This window comes from Schistocerca gregaria, chromosome 8 (assembly GCF_023897955.1).
Source record: "Schistocerca gregaria isolate iqSchGreg1 chromosome 8, iqSchGreg1.2, whole genome shotgun sequence".
Classification (NCBI taxonomy): Eukaryota; Metazoa; Arthropoda; class Insecta; order Orthoptera; family Acrididae; genus Schistocerca; species Schistocerca gregaria.
This window is the reverse complement of record NC_064927.1, coordinates 404,016,185-404,029,331: the sequence shown is the minus strand read 5'-3', so window position 1 is coordinate 404,029,331 and position 13,147 is coordinate 404,016,185.

Below are 13,147 nucleotides of genomic sequence, written 5' to 3'. Positions count from 1 at the left end.
CAGCTGGAGCATCGAAACTAACGAATACACCTCCATGACCACGCGCATGAGTTAACGGCGCTGGAAATCACAACTGAACGTGCTTCCCAATAAAATGAAGGGAAGGCGCATGGAAATAAACAAATTGCCTTCAGTTAGTTGCGTAGATGGGCCATACCTCCACTTGCGTATTTTTCTTCAGTTTCCTGTCCGATGGCAAAGTTTGTTACAGTTAACAAAGAAATTAATGAAATAGTACAGGTGGTTTAGATAACGTTTTTGCAGAAAAAAACGCGAGATTTGGTAAAAAGATTTTCAGTAAAGTCTAAAAGCAAACAGTTTCTCTTACGGACATAGTCTTTCACATTTCCAAGTCATCTTTTGGCTCCTGGTGCAACAAAATTGCCACTGCCTTCAGGAGGACTAATGTGCAGGTTGGGTTCCGTACAAAGCTAATTACTTGAATTATTTATACATTATAATTTAGATGAAAAATTAGACACATTCAGTTAAGCAGCATTTACAGGATTTGAAGCGGATCCTGTGGCAATATTTACATAGGACAAATGGGAAGTGATTTTAGAACAAGATTCAGAGGACACAATTGTGCAGGTAATATTGTTGCCCTAGGTTGTCGTTTGAGGACGATGACCACGAGTTACGTCTTGTTGGCAGTAGTTTAAATATTCTACACCTTGAACCAAAAGGCGTAGATTCGAATATTTTGGAAGACCTTGAAGTCTATGCCCATAGTCGTACTTCTGCATATAGTATAACCAATGAGTAAGTAACACGTAATGCGCAATGCTTTTCCTGCCCTTTTGATGAATTGTGAGGCTCTGTAAGATAGGTTGAAGAGTGATTTAGTTCCACTATAAGCGTAGTATTATGAATGCTCTTTCTCTAACAGAACGTCGTTTGTACAATTGTTTTGGATGTTTTATTAACGACTTGGAAACAGTAAGACTTTTTATAATTATTTTACTCTTTTAAAATAATTGTTTTGAAATAATTAGCGTATGATTAGTAGAATTGTTAATAAATGGTGTCAGTACCATATTATAATTACTCCTTCACAACGAACAGCCACTTCCACTTTACAGCCTCTGTTGCTCATAAATTTCACCGCACCAGTACGACGTGTTTCGAGAATGTATCACCACGGCCAGGTTCTGGTTCTTCTACATGTAGTTCCATATGTGAACGTTTGGTTATCTGTTATTTGTTAACGACGTGAACATTACTTTTTGTTCCGAATTTTTGACTGCAAAGTGAAACACTTTGAAAAACTTATTAATCTTATAAAAATGAAACGTTCTTTACGAAGTGATTGCCTACCGAATTCGCTTCTACATAAGAATTAACCTAATATTCTTACAGTCACTGGCTTTCTCGAAATTATAGCATACTACATAAGGTGCAGATCTTCTTTATTGCTAGAAAGCCAGCCAGTACATTAAGGATAGGAGAGAACGATATAATGGGGAGGATATAGACGAATACAGGAAATGCGAGAAGGGAGAAGGAAAGGGTTATGCATTAGAGAATGAACGCATCCGCACTTCTCAATTTGAAACATAAAAAATATATATAATTAAAACGGAAAAACTATCCTAGACCTGAGAAACAGGAAGAAAGGGAAACCTAGTAGTTCTGAGAACGTAGCCCAAGACAGTGTGTGAGAGAAGAATATTATGAAATATAAATGAAAAGTAGACATGTCAAACGTTCTAAGAGCCAAATCTCACATTTCTTACCAGGCGCAGAAAAGGATATATCTCTTTTTGAACTAGAATTTACCGCAAAAATTGAAAACTTAAACTGATACCAACTGGGGCCAACGTTATTTTGGCCAAAGTAATGAGGCAAATAAAAAAATGAAAAAGATTGTTAAGAATTTGCTAGGTGCCATGCCTCAAAAATGCCTGGTTCTAAATGACGATAAGAAAGTATTCGATTCTAGAGCAATTAATACGAAATAATACCTTTATTAATGGTAACACAAGTAGAGGAATACGGCAGTGATATTCTAACTAGTCGAACTGTGTTCAACAAAAGTAATGTTTAACATTTAATTTTATATTTTAATCATTTTTCTCTTTTATTCCGTAACAACCATTCAGATATTTGAGCTTGCAGTAAACGGTATTTCATTTAATTTACAACTAGACTTGCAGGAAGCCTAAAACAGTAATATAAACCATGTTGTAGAAACTGCCCCCCTTAATCGTAATGACAAATGAATTTAAACTGTAGACGTAAGATTTCGAATACTACTACTGTGTTAGCTGGCTCAAATAAAATCAGAAGGTTTATGTTATTGAACCACTAACTAGAACTACTAACTCATTTTTGTATGGCTGTTTATCACTATGACAGTCTTCTTTTACTTTACGTAATATTTCCCGGACACAAGTTGTTTTGTCTGTTCCAGTCTTCAAGCTTTTTTTTTTACTGTTTTTGTAATATTTGTCTCCTTCAGTCACAAAGACATTTCACTGGTAGAAAACAAAAACTTACGTGCACTTTGCTTACGACACAAACTGAGTAATGAACTAAAGCGACGGTCATGTGGAGTGGCGGCGCGCCTAGGGGCACGATGTCACGGATTGCGCGATCACTCGCGTCGGAGGTTCGAGTCCTTCTTCGAGTATGTGTGTGTGTGTGTGTTGTTCTTAGTGTAAGTTAGTGTAAGTAATGTGTAAGTCTAGGTTCAAAATGGATCAAATAGCTCCGAGCACTATGAGACTTAACTTCTGAGGTCATCAGTCCCCTAGAACTTTGATCTACTTAAACCTCACAAACCTAAGGACATCACACACAACCATACCCGAGGCAGGATTCGAACCTCCGACCGTAGTGGTCGCACAGCTCCAGACTGTAGCGCCTAGAACCGCTCGGCCACTCCATTGGCCTGTAAGTCTAGGGACAGATGACTTCAGCAGTCTGGTCCCTTGGGAATTCACACATTATTGGACTAAATGGAGGCACCTTGGCGCACGCCTCTTGGAACTTCTGAAGGAGGCAGTGCTTAGCTCAAAGATGATAGTTATGTGAGACATTTGTTTACACAATTTATGCATCTGGAAAAAGTCTAGTTACGTTCAATAGCACTGAAAACGTGTTTTGTGAAGAAATGGCACTTAGAAGGTTTCACATTTCCACTTTTTAATTATTTCAAATGGCATTAGACAAACTGTCATCATTTTTAATTCTATTACTACCATTTTGTAAGTAGGCTGTTCGGGTTTTTATGTTGGTAACGCCACGTAGCGCTCTGTATGAAAATCACTGACTGTGCTGTGAGCAGTCTGTGGCTGGTTTGCATTGTTGGAATACTCTAGTGTTGGGCAGTCGGATGTGAACAGTGCGTAGCGTTGCGCAGTTGGAGGTGAGCCGCCAGTAGTGGTGGACGTTGGGGGAGTTTTGAGAGCGGATGATCTGGACGTGTGTCCATCAGAAAAGTAAATTTGTAAGACTGGATGTCATATATATATATATATTGATTTTTGAACACTATTAAGGTAAATACATTGTTTGTTCGCTATTTTTCCATATGAAACGTCCTCTTAGAAAAATTTATGAATTACTGTGCTCATAAACCTCTTACATTATTTGATTTTGAAACAGCTGAGCAGAACTGAGCGTACTCAGACATTCCGCTCTTTACTTATTCAGATCAACACGAAACTGACACACAATATAGTTAGCGCAACGCAATCTGACTTTTAATAATCTCTACAAAAGAATGGCCCTGGCTAACAATAACTTATACCTTCCATGAATCACTTACCGCACAAAAATCTTTGTTACTCAAACTACTACACTACAGCGAGCGCCACTACTGCCAGCTAAATAAAAGTTTGTAACTACTGAAGGGACTAACTAGTGATAAGCATAGTCAGCAAATGAAAGATTTTGATAGAGAACAAACAATGTATTTACCTTAATAACGTTCCAAAATCATCATATATATACACAGGATGAGTCAACTAATGTTACCGCTGGATATATTTCATAAACCACATCAAATACTGACGAATCGATTCCACAGACCGAACGTGAGGAGAGGGGCTAGTGTAATTGGTTAATACAATCATAAAAAAATGCACGGAAGCATATTTTTAACACAAACCTACGTTTTTTTTAATGGAACCCCGTTAGTTTTGTTAGCACATCTGTACATAGAAACAAATACGTAATCAGTGCCGTTTGTTGGATTGTAAAATGTTAATTACATCCAGAGATATTGTAACCTATAGTTGACGCTTGAATACCACTCCTCCGCTGTTCGATCGTGTGTATCAGAGAGCACCGAATTACGTAGGGGTCCAAAGGAAACGGTGATGGACCTTAGGTACAGAAGAGACTGGAACAGCACATTACGTCCACATGCTAACACATTTTTATTGGTCTTTTTCACTGGCGCACATGTACATTACCATTAGGTGACTCACAGTGTATATACATATATCAGTTCATGATATACTTACTCTTTCTGATGGACGCATGTCCAGATCATCCGCTCTCAAAACTCCGCCATCTCTCTCCCCACGTTCACCACTGCAGGCAGCTCACCTCAAACTGCGCAACGCTACGCGCTTTTCACAACCTACTGCCCAACACTAGAATATTCCAACAATGGAAACCAGCCACAGACTGCACACAGAGCACAGTCAGTTATTTTCATACAGAGCACTACGTGGCGTTACCAACATAAGAACATGAACAGGCTACTTACAATTTCATTAGTATTTATGAAACAATCATATTTAAAGCAACCTCGACGTCCTTAAATCTCTAATCTGACCACTTTAATAAATAATTAAATAAAGAAAGTGCACTCGGTGCTAATCATGCTGCTAGTGAATAAGATCCTCGGGCTGCATCCAGCGTCAGTTTGAATAAAATTCTCGAGCTTTCACCATAATCTTTAGAAGCGTATTTCCACGACGCCGATGATGAAGACAGCTCTTGAACGCACGAGAATTTTACTCATACTAATGTGGTTTGAAGAACGAGAGTATCTTATCCAGACACGCTTACGCGAAGGACTCAGGGGACTCGTATTCGGTGTCACTGTTCCATCGCGTACTACACGAGTGCTTCGCAGAGGGCCGGCGGCCCGTTATAACTGCACCGCGTCCCGAATTTGCATGCTTGATTGAAATCTGCGGCAGGACACGCGCGGCAGATGCACTGCCTCTCCCGGAGGAGGTGGACAGCCGCATCACTCGCGCTGCAGCCGGCTGACGTACTCGGGGCCGTAACTCGGCGAGTGACGTGTGCGCACAGCGCAGCCGCCGCTGCCCGTATAATTCCTGCAGGGCCTCGCTTCCCCCGCGGGCGGGACGCACCTGGCTACCGGGCCGAATACGTCAAAGCGCGAATTTATATTCCATTTCCCCCGATACCTGCGAAAGCGGGCCGGACTGACGGCAGCTATCACAGTCCGGAAGCGCGGGCGAGGCCGGCGTAAAATACGGCGCCTCGGTGATGTATTCGTCAGGTCAGTCTTCTTGAATTCGGAATCTCAGCATTGGAAAAGGCGGTAACGAAACGAATTGCCGGGATTTGGTTCCGCACTTTTCTTTTTTATTATCACTGCCACGGAGGATATCTGGAATTCGAGCCAGAAAGAAACATTTATTATGACAACCAATTTTCTCCTTTCATTGGAAAAAAATGGTGATTTTATTCGAGCTCACTCTTTCCTTAATCAGAAATAACATTTTTTGGCATCTCGAAGAGCAGACATCTGGATCGGTACAATGTTTTAGACCCATTTCTGTTGAAAGGGTACAGCACCGCCCGGCATTGAAAATAGGAACCACATTCTTCGTTATTCTTGTCAGAACAACATATTTTTTGTAACAATAACTCAATTTCACTTAATACACCGAAGCTGGATACCAGTGTAGGAAAGAAGGATAACTTATTTATTTAATTGATCACATATGCACTCCCAAAAAATAAATCCCTGTATCCAATTTCGTGAGATGAATGAATGTACGGTCGTCTGCTAACCGCAGATAGTGAATGGGCAATATATGATCATCTTTGAGACGATACTTTGGTCACCATTGGTGGAACCAAAGAGATGAAATTTACCTGAGCTTTGAGCGCCTGAAATGTGGCTGACCAATACGATAACATGGTGCGCCCCCACCTCGACGGAGGTGCGAGCTGACCTGAAAAACGGCTATGTTTCAGCACTCTGGCGCTGGATCTTGTGTTGGTAAGACCTGTCTTAGGTGTGCTCCGTAAAGAAAAAAGAATGGAGACATGGTATGCATGTGAAATACTTAAGAGTGGTTTGGAATAATTATTTATCTGTTTCAGGAACTTTTGGGGGGAGAATTAAATGACAGGCAGGTAATATTAAGGGGATCGTAGTACCCTTCGGAAGTGACCAACGGTCACAATGAAACCACATGTAGAAATACGTTGAAATACTTCCGAGTGGTAAAGTTAAGCTGAATTACTGGCGTGTGTACTATAAGCTAGAAATATTTAAGAAACGGCGTGTGCAGGACTTGAAATTAGAGACGAGTACTTCCACGTGGTGAGTACTGTGTGAGTCTCAATCTGTGTATGAGACAAAGGATAAAGAGAAGTACTCGTCCATGGTATCAGTGGAGGACTCGCGTGTGCGACGAATATGGTCTTAATATTACTTTGCGTGTTATGTTTCCGTGTGACGCTTGATTCAAATTATAATACTCTGAGAGTCAAGCAAGGTGAGTCAGCCGTCTATCCAGCAACGCCACTTGGCCTGCATTGCACAGGAAGACGTGCATATATCCTCCAGAGTTCATAGTAGGAAAGAAAAGTTGCGAAGTGGGACAGTGTCGTGTGAAATTGGGATGAATATAATTGAAGTGGGAAAGCTGAATGTGATGTGATTATAACGTTGTGACTACTCCTTATGTTGTATTCCATGTTGCCAGTGTGGTGTATTTCATGTAATTTAAGTATGTGTGGTTTGCATGGGAGAGTAGCAAGATAGGTTCAGAGGCAGTAGATTATGCATGTTCCTTTTTGTACCGCTCGGTCTGGAGGAAATTTTCGTGATGATGGGTGTGAGAGTCGAAGAGTGAGGTATAGCAAAAGATCCATCATCCTATCCGGAAAGTGAACTATAGTGTTAGATAATTACGAGACCATAACATAGAGAATCACCAATGTAAAGCCATTGCCACTGGGCGGAATTTCTCATGTGTAATTGCTGTAGAAAATGTAATGGTGTGTTTAGGTTATATAATTTATAGGAATAAAAAAGATAGTGAAAAGAAAAAGATTAGTAGCCTTTTCCTTCGAATAGTATGTTGTCATGATATCCAGAATTCATAATCAGTGCGATGGCCACGTTTTGATCAGAGCCGTTGGGTAATAAAGAAAATGTGGTATTGCCAGTGAGTAGTGAACAGAGTTGTGTAAATTACCAATAGTCAAATGGGCGTTATCCGTTTCCGTTGCGTAATATTCAAACAGGAGAATAACTCGAAACTTAATTGTGAGTACTACAGCTCATGTTACTCGATAAATAAGAAGGAATCCACTCGCTTGGCAGACAACTCATCTTGCAGGCCTGACTGCTTGATGCCACAGTATGAGCAAGGCATGTGGGTGCCTCTCACTGTGTCAGCTACAAAGAGATCTATGAAGAAAATTGCCATTCCGTAGTCCTGTCGTATCATAAACAGCAAATGTTTAATACTTCTGCTGTAATTGTTTTCTGTCATTCCCTGCCAGGCTCTAGTATTTTTCTATTATATTATTTTTGTACAGATCGAGATACTCAAAACAAGCAACAGGTATAAAAGGATCACCTACAGACAACGGTGACGGAGATAAAAGCTGTGTCTCTTCCCTGTATAGCTGGTGACACCACAATAGGTGTCGTTACATGACTAAAAATGAGTGTAAAAACAAATCTCCATACTATCTGACATACAATATTGTAAAATTAAATCAATGTTTATGCAACTGATTAATCTCTGCTCAGACAACTGCACGCCTGTAAAAGCAATGTGAGTTGATACATTTCTTTACAATGTTATGAGCATGTCTTGTGTCCTGATTTCCATTTCTCACCCTTCCGGAAAGTGTGTGGTCAAGTGTGAATGAATTAAATGAGGCAGCTGACCAGAGAAGTTGTGAGTTTCCTTATCTTCTACCAACTTAAACTGTGTTGGTGAAAGGCAGAGAGCAGGAACAGGAGGGCTTGGCCAAAGATCAGAAAAGCAAAAACGTTTCTCGTAGCAGAGGTTGGTCATGTCCTACCCCACCACCTCGGGCGGTTCGGATAGGGCTCCGCGCGACCGTTACAGAGTGGTTCGAAAGACAGGTAAGCGACCAGACGTTCCTTCAGAATGTCTGCGTCGAACGAAAGAGAAAAGGTATTTGAATGTGTTAATAATTTCTAATCTCCACAATTGCGTCTCCTAGCTATTTTGAATTACCATTTAGGTTCTGGTTACAGTTTTGGTTCAGTTAATCAGTGCCGTAATAAGATGATTTCCGTTATTCGTGATCACGCGGTACCTAGATTCAAATCGTAGCCCAAGCCTTAACAAATTCGGCTTGAAATATTATTTTATTTGTGGTGGAATTTTAAATTATCAGTAAAATTGTATCGAGCGTACATTTGGCAAAGAATGAATCCATTTGATTCGAAGCGCTTCACGCAAAGGTATGCAGCCACCCAAAATCCTGCTCGAAACCAACCCCGAGGTACACACAACACTTCTTACAAAAAATGCTATCAACATTACGCCATGTGGATTTAGTGCATGTGAGTGTTTTTGTTTCGAAAATGAGCAGTGACCACGTGCTCTCCAGATTTCCCCACTCCACAGGACTCGCTAGATTAAGGCGAACGTGAGGCAATAGGTTCGTTTATATACATGTACCAAGAATGTTTTGTCTGTCTATTAAATACAAAAGACTACTGTTATCATGCTAAATCTCAGCCAAAATAAATATTTCACCATTTGAAACTATTTCCGTGTACATTTAATTTTTCCCTTTTCAATACCTCTATCACATTTGTTTCATTGATGATTTGGCTAGAAAAATTCCTATCTCTTAGCACAAATGTAGCTAACGGAATGTAGTTATCTCTGACTGCCCCCTAATAATTCATTGCGTTATCCGTTGCGACCTTTATAAACCTAATCTTCGAAGGGATTGTTCCCTAAAATTTAGATGGGCCTAAACCTCTTTACAAACAACGGGCAAAGTTATTCAGAGAACCTTACGTTACGTTACAAGCTGTAGTAAAATAACAACTACAAAACATGATCAGCTTCGCTTCCCGACCGAGATATGTATCTATCCGTTGACTGGTGTAGAATGGCAGACAAAATCCCGTCAGTGGTTAAGAAAGTAAACTCAAGTTTGATTAGATTCCCGTTTGGCCATCTTGATTAAGCTTTTCTGTCGTTTATGGGATTTTATTTGGTTGTGTGGTGTCGGTAATACCATTACTGTCATGGAATTGTATAATACACCCCTCATAATACCTTTTCTGAAAAAATGGTTTTTGGGTAAAATTTTGCAACCAAAGAGCCGATGTTCATATCTGCGGTATCTGTGTAATAAAAGACCGTGCCCTCTTCAATTTTTGTAGAGAGCAGCTGGGAGAAGCCTGGCTGTTCGCATTTGTATTTCTGCTTAGTACTATCATAATGTAAGCGTGGTGTGCTGTAGTTGTAAATAATTCTTGATATACGAACTTATTTTGAGTTACTGATTTGTTTATTCTCTATTACTTCATCCGTTAACATGTTTATCTCAATATGTTAGAGATCAACTGTACAGCATAGACTGGTAATGGAAACACGATATGGAACATCCATTTTGGAGAATTATACCAATCAACAGCTTCTGCTGCACCACTGTCAACATTAATGTAGGACAGTTACAAACTTCAATATGGTAATTTTTTTCAATATTTTAGTTGGCGGAGGTGGACGCCAACCGACAATTTCCAGATTTGTCCTTGCACGAAAGTAACTCATTTGTTTAGGAGCTACTTAAGTAACCTGCACATGACAGCAGAATCCTTTGGCATTGATGATTTAACATGTCCAGGCTGCTTAGTTCCTAAACCGACGAGGATCTTTGCGGCACTGCAACACAAAACAAAACAAAATGGTTCAAATGGCTCTGAGCACTATGGGACTCAACTGCTGTGGTCATTAGTCCCCTACAACTTAGAACTACTTAAACCTAACTAACCTAAGGACATCACACACATCCATGCCCGAGGCAGGATTCGAACCTGCGACCGTAGCAGTCCCACGGTTCCGGACTGCGCGCCTAGAACCGCGAGACCACCGCGGCCGGCAACACAAAACAGCCCTTGGGCATTAATCACTTAGAGTATAATTATGACATCACGCTGAAAGAAAATTTTGACTGTGCCAGTCTTTCGAGCTATGATTTGTCACATTATCTTTTGTCCCAATACAGCTGCGCACTGCCACTTAGACAAATCCCGCCTAATACATGTGTCATTCGACTACAATAAATGGCAATGGAACTATTAGCAGTGAATTTTAACAATCACCACACTCGACGCTGTACTCGTCCTGTTAGTGTGTCAGCCAAATAAACAAGCAGAAAACAAATCACAGAACTTCTTACTAAATTTCAAAGATAACTCTCCGCAGAAAGAACTAACGACTCAAAAGGATTGACGAAAGTTAACACACAATTCCTGTCAAACATACAATAAAGGATGCGTGGCAACACATTTTCTTTCCGTGTACAATTATCGCATGGAAAATGAATGAATAAACTGAAAGTGATACATAACGGATCGTTCAAAACGCACTGTATTAGTGAAGATTTTTCTCTGAAACAGTTTCATAACAAGGTCTGCTAGGTTTCCGTGACATGTTTGACACGTTTCTTACATTCTCCGCAAGAAGAGATGCTTTCAACGTTCCTGTTACGTTCTCTTGCTGTCGTTATCTCAGTACACCCTATGTCTCCTGTTAGTCCAATCAGATAAGGGTATCCAGGCTTCACCACTGTTGCATAGACCGATAAGTCAAAACATTATGACCACTGCCCATCGCAACGTTGAATGCCGTCTGGTGGCTTTGTGGGCACGTGACGCACAACAAAAGCATGTAAGCGGAGCGGATACAGCCGGGGGATCACTCTAACGAAGATGTGGGATGCGAATAGGGAAGTCTATTGAGAAAAGCAATTTTGATGAAGCAGACCCTGTGGAGAGTACCTCGGAAACGGCGGGGCGGGTCGAATGTTCACGTGCTACTGTAGTGGTCATCTGCGGACACACATAGGACAGTGAAACTACCGCTAGGCGCCAAATGGTTGGACGTTACCGACTCCTCACAGAACATGGGATTCGGAGTCTTATCTGCTCTGTAAAGTAAGACGGATGGTGACCTGTGGCATCTCTGGCGTAAGAGCACAACGATGGTGCACGCAGAAGTGTTTCGGAGCGCACCGTTCATCGTTCATTGTTAAACATAAAACTCCGAAGCGGACCACCCCTAGGTGTCCACAGGTTGACCCAACGACAGCGTCAGTTACGATTGCAGTGGACACGGGACCCTTTGGGATTCGACCGTCGATCAACGGAAAAGTGTTGGCTCTTTGGCTGAATCTCATTTTTGCTACACTAGATGGACGGTCGTCTCCACAAACACAGTCATCGAAGTGGACGGCGGATCAAATAGTGCAGAAGGCCACGAACGGAGGCTGGTAGGAGCAGTGCTATCCAATGGAGACATTCTTCTGCACTACTATGGGACCTGTGGTAGTAATCGAAGATACGGTGACAGCTGCATCCCATCTTGCTTGATGTGCTCCCCGATGGCCGTGTCATCTTTCAAGCAGTGTAATTTTCCGTGTCTCGGAGCCATAACAGTGTTACAGTGGTTTGAGGAGCAATATAGTGAACTCACTTTCATACCTCGGCGACAAAAAATTCCCCTGGCATAAATCCTATGGAGCTCTGTGGGTCGCTATCTGGTGCCATCACCGCCTACACAAATCAGCGGCCAGTTACTTAGACGAATTGTACGACCTGTTTGTAGACGTCTAATGTGATATACCTTCACAAACCCACCAAACACACGGATACGTGATACGCAGAATCATAATGGTCATATATTACGTAAAATTTCAGAATATGGTGCCACACAACGCGGCACTACACAAAACTGGCGCTAATAGCATAGGGACATAGGGTACGCACAAGACACAGATCTGTAAGTCCACGGTGTTGGTGATAAGTTGAGAAAACCGTCCCGTATCAAACGTGCTACAAAACGCCACTGTTTCCTGCGCATGTACCCTGACATCAATGTGGGATATGATCACCATGCACACGTACACAGGCCGCACAACGAGTTGGCATACTCTGGATCAGGTGGTCGAGCAGCTACTGGGGTATGGCCTTCTATTCTTGCAGCAGTGCCTGTCGGCTCCTGAAGTGTCGTAAGGGTTTGAAGACGTGCTGCGATACATCGACCGACAGCATCTCAGACATGCTCGATGGGTTTAGGTCTGTAGAACAGACAGGCCACTCCGTTCCTGATATCTTCTCTTTCAAGATACTGGTCCACGATGGCAGCTCCATGAGGATGTGCGTTATCATCCATCAGGAAGAAGGTGGGACCGACTGCACCCCTGAAAAGAATGACAGTTCCTCTGTCAAAGACATGCAGGGGTGTATGTGCACCAATCATAATCCCATCTTCCCACACCATCAAACCACGACCTCCATGTAGGTCCCTTTCAAGGACATAAAGGGGTTGGTATCTGGTTCCTGGTTCACGCCAGATGAAAACCCTGCAACAATCACTGTTCAGAGTATACCTGGACTCGCCTGTGAACATAGTCTGGGGCCATTGTTCCAATAACCATATACGGTGCTCTTCACACCAGGCTTTACGGGCTCTCCCGTGATGAGGGGTCAGTGGGATGCACCTTGCAGGTCTTCTGGCGAATAAACCATGTCTGTTCAGTCGGCTGAAAACTGTGTGTCTGGGGACAACTGTTACAATGGCTGCGGTAAGGTCCCGAGCAAGGCTACCTGCAGTACTCCGTGGCCGTCTGCGGGGCACTGATGGTAAGATATCGGTCTTTTTGTGGTGTTGTATACTGTGGACGTCCCGAGCAA